This window comes from Petaurus breviceps, unplaced genomic scaffold (assembly GCF_028583685.1).
Source record: "Petaurus breviceps papuanus isolate PSGF00001 unplaced genomic scaffold, PetGlider_PUasm1.0 98, whole genome shotgun sequence".
Taxonomy (NCBI): domain Eukaryota; kingdom Metazoa; phylum Chordata; class Mammalia; order Diprotodontia; family Petauridae; genus Petaurus; species Petaurus breviceps.
The window spans coordinates 16,811,364-16,815,483 of NW_027187460.1; positions in this window are offsets into that span (position 1 = coordinate 16,811,364).

A 4,120-nucleotide genomic window follows, 5' to 3' on the forward strand; every position below is an offset into this window, starting at 1 on the left:
TTCTAAGGTCTCTTCCAGATTCTACTGATTGAATGGAATGGAAATGAGGCTTAATCCGTCTTACAGCTAAGGGGTCACAGCCTGGGGGATGACACGTGATGACTCCTGGCTCAGACAAAGCTGATATTTCTCCTGCCAGGGTCTCTGCAGTAACACACAAATGGCTCTTCCTCCAGTTGACCTTTTCGTCCAGCTTTATTTACCATCTCTGCTTATGTACACAAGGGCATCCGGGGTCTGTTTGGGGAGCTCTAGCCTGCACCTGCGTTGGGTTTTGTTTGGTTTATTTACATCCCACTGAAGGAAAGAAAAAAAATATATAATAATTCAAGTTGGTAGTTAAGCCGTTGGTTTCTGGGGGATGTGTAAACAAAGAAACCATAAAAGCTTACAAGTACTTTCACATCTATGATTATTTCTTATGATCCTCTCAAAAGCCCTGTGAGGTTGTGTGCCATTGTGTGTCAGTGATTATTTTTCCCATTTTACAGATGAGGAAATTGATCCTCAGAAAGGTGAGGTGCCCTGTTTTGCACCATTTCACCCGTTCAGCTTCTAGTAGCATTACCACTTTCAATAAGAGGGGGAGATAAGTGTGTAGTGGCATGGAGTCAGGAGACTTAGATCCTAGACCTAACCCTGTACCTCAAGTTCTACGAACCTCATTTTCCTCATCTGTAAAGTGGGTATAATCATACTTGCACTATTGACCTCCCAGGGTTATCATGAGGATAAAGGGAGAGAAATAGAGTTATTAACAGTTTTTGTTTCTGCTGTTCCCTTTAGTCATAAAGATAACCATTATCAGAGCTCTCAAAAGCATTATGTAAATGTCAGCTATAGCCATGACCATCCAAAATTATAGATGAAGAACAGTATAATAAGACATGATTTTAAAGATTCCCCTCCAACTGGGCATGGAGGCAGCTAGGGGGCACAGTGGATAAAGCACCGATCCTGGAATCAGAAAGACTCATCTTTCTGAGTTCAAATCTAATCTCACATACTTCCTAGTTGTGTGACCCTGGGCAAGTCACTTAAATCTGTTTACCTAAGTTTCCTTATCTGTAAAATGAGCTGGAGAAGAAAGTGGTGAACCATTCTAGTATCTTTGCCAAGAAAACCCCAAATGGGGTCACAAAGATTAGGACGTAACTGAAAATGACTGAATTCTAACTGGGCTATGGGATATTACCTTAGAACTTTCCCCTTATCCCCATAATTACACCTTGGCTATTCTTTCTGGTCTAAGGTCAATCTTATGCAAAGGAATAATAGATGGTAACTACCATATTTTAATTGGTTGAAAGCCTTTTGTTTAAAATTATATCCCTCACAGGCCTGTCATCAATGCCTAAAATTTCACCATTAGCATTTCATTACTTTGAGTTAAAGATTCCCATTTTTCTTGGGCCCAGCAGCGTGCTGGTAAATATTTAACAACCTCTCTCTGAAAAAAAAAAATTATACACAAAATGTTTTTATGTTTAATCTGAATAACTGACATTTTCCCCATTGTTTTCTTAAGTCTATATAATCAACAAAACAATAAATCAACCCTTTATTTGTAATGTTTGCTAATCTCTACAATGTAAATGCTCACAATGAAAATTTAGCAATCATCTCTTGAGAGCTGCTTTGAGCTGCCTCTACACATCCCTGCTTGGGCCCTACTTTAAGATGTGACTACCCTTGAGAGGAGTTACCCAGTAAGCAACTCACACTTTAGTATAAATTGAGTAAGAACCATCCCTCTGAGAAAGGACCTCAATGTACTAGTACAGAAAGTGGGGAGAAGGCAGGAAGGACAATTGACCAACTTAATAATCAGTGATTTCATTAGACAAAGGACCAAGTCAAGGTAAAGAGGTTAGCTGTTTTGCACCAAGTCCTGTAGTAATTTAGGGACAGAGTAAACCAGAGCCCCAGTTCTCAATTCTGAAGCCATTTTTTTTTAAAGCATGGGACACAAACATTTCTGTGATGCTCTTAGATACTAGGCCTGAAATAGTTCTTTAGTGCCTGGCCTTGGGGGATAGAGCTTTGGGTCGAAAGTCAAGAAGACTCATCTCCTTGAATTCAAATCTGGTCTCAGACACTTAATAGATGTGTGACCCTGGTGGGCAAGTCACTTAATCCTGTTTGCCTCAATTTCTTCATCTGTAGAATGTAAGAAGGAAATGGCAAACCACTCCAAAATCTTTGCCAAAAAACAAAAACAAGCCCAAATAGGGGTCATGAAGAGTCAGACACAACTAAAAAATGACTGAATGTACCCTGCCTTTGGCAAGTCAGCCATCTGAAGAGTACAGTAATTTGAGGGAAAGGGATAAAGATCATAGAATAACTTGATCAAAACAACCAAGACACATGAAGAGGCCCCAGGAAATGTTTGCTGTCCTTCTCTTGAAATGGAAATGAGACAGATGATTCACTTCAGTCCAAAGATTCACTTCAGTCCAAACCCTTGCAAAGTCACCATGGGGCTGAGGTAATGACCTGGATTCAGCCAATCCATGAGACTGGTCAGCTGGTTATCATAGCAGAGTGAAGACACTTCTGGACCAAAGTTATAATGCTCTGGTTTGATTTCTAACCTAGAAATTGACCTCCTTATGTGATCCTTGAGCAAATCACTTGACTTCCCTGAAACTCAATGTCCTCATCTGTAAAATGGGGCCAATAATAATACCTACATTACCTCCCTCATAGAGTGACTGTGAGCACAGTGCTTTGTAAATTTGAAAACCCTATAGAAATGTGCCATTGTTGTTGCTATTGTGTTAGCATTTTATCTAGTAAAATCCTTTGCAAGTATTATCTCACAGCAACCCTAGAAAGTAGGTGCTATAATTATCCACATTTTATAGATGAGGAAACTGAGGCTGAGAAAGATTAAGAGACTTGCCCACTGTTACAGAGCTAGCAAGTACCTGAGGTAGGATTTGAACTCAGGTCTTCCTGACTCTAGGTTCAACATGCTATCCACTGTACCACTTAGGTGCCTCTCAAATCATTCATTTAAATTTTTATTCATAGAGGGGGAAGAGAAAAATTTAGAATTCAAAATCTTGTAAAAAATGAATGCTAAAATTTTTTCTGGATATGTAATTAGGAAAGAAATAAAATACTATTTAAATAAAAAGAATAAACATAAATTGTTATTCATAGCATCACAGAATCTTAGCATTAGAAGGAATTTCAGGATCACCTACATCAAGATATACCTAGAAAAGAACCCTCTCCATCATGGCCCAGACTGATAACAATCTGTGGGCAATGAGAGGTAACCCACTACCTCCAGAATCAGACCATCCATTTTCAGATAGCTCTTATTTTTAGAAAGCTTTTCCTGACATTAAATTTAAAAAATTGCTATCTCCATCTGTTTCTTCTAGTTCTGCCTTCTGGAGACATAAGGATAAAAAAAATCTAATCTCTCTCCTGCATGATAATCTTACGGATGCTTCAAGACAGCTATCAATTATTAAGCACCTATTAGGTAGGAAATATTCATTAATCACCTCTACATGTCAGACATTATGCTGAACCCTTGTGATTCTCTCAACAACCCTGAAATTAAGTCCCATTATCATATGCACTTTTTATAGATGGGGAAACTGAGGCAGACAGTGATGATTTGCCCAGGGTCACACAGCTAGTAAGTATCTGGGCTAATAGTGAACCCAGGTCTTCCTGACTCCAAGCCCAGCACTCTATCTCCTACATGACCTAGCTGCCTCAGTGCACCCTCTCTGGGTACTGGGGAATAAAAATGGTTGCTATCCTCAAGGAAATCCCCTCTCACATTTTCATTTCTGCACTGAAGGAACAGCCAAGTGTAGTAACAATAATGACCAAAACACATTTCGAGGGCACCATAGAAAAAGCACTAGCCTGGGAGTCAGTGTCCTAGGCTTGGTTCCTGGCTCTGCATTCATAATAAGAAGAGGCTTGGCTACCAGGTTCATTCTAGTAAATGTTTAACAACCAGCTCTCAAAAAAAATAATTTAAAAAAAGAAAGAAAAGCGCATCCATGACACACTTTTACACTTACACTTTACACTTACATCAGGCCTGTACAAGCTGTGGCCCACCAAAGGATTTCCTCTACATTTT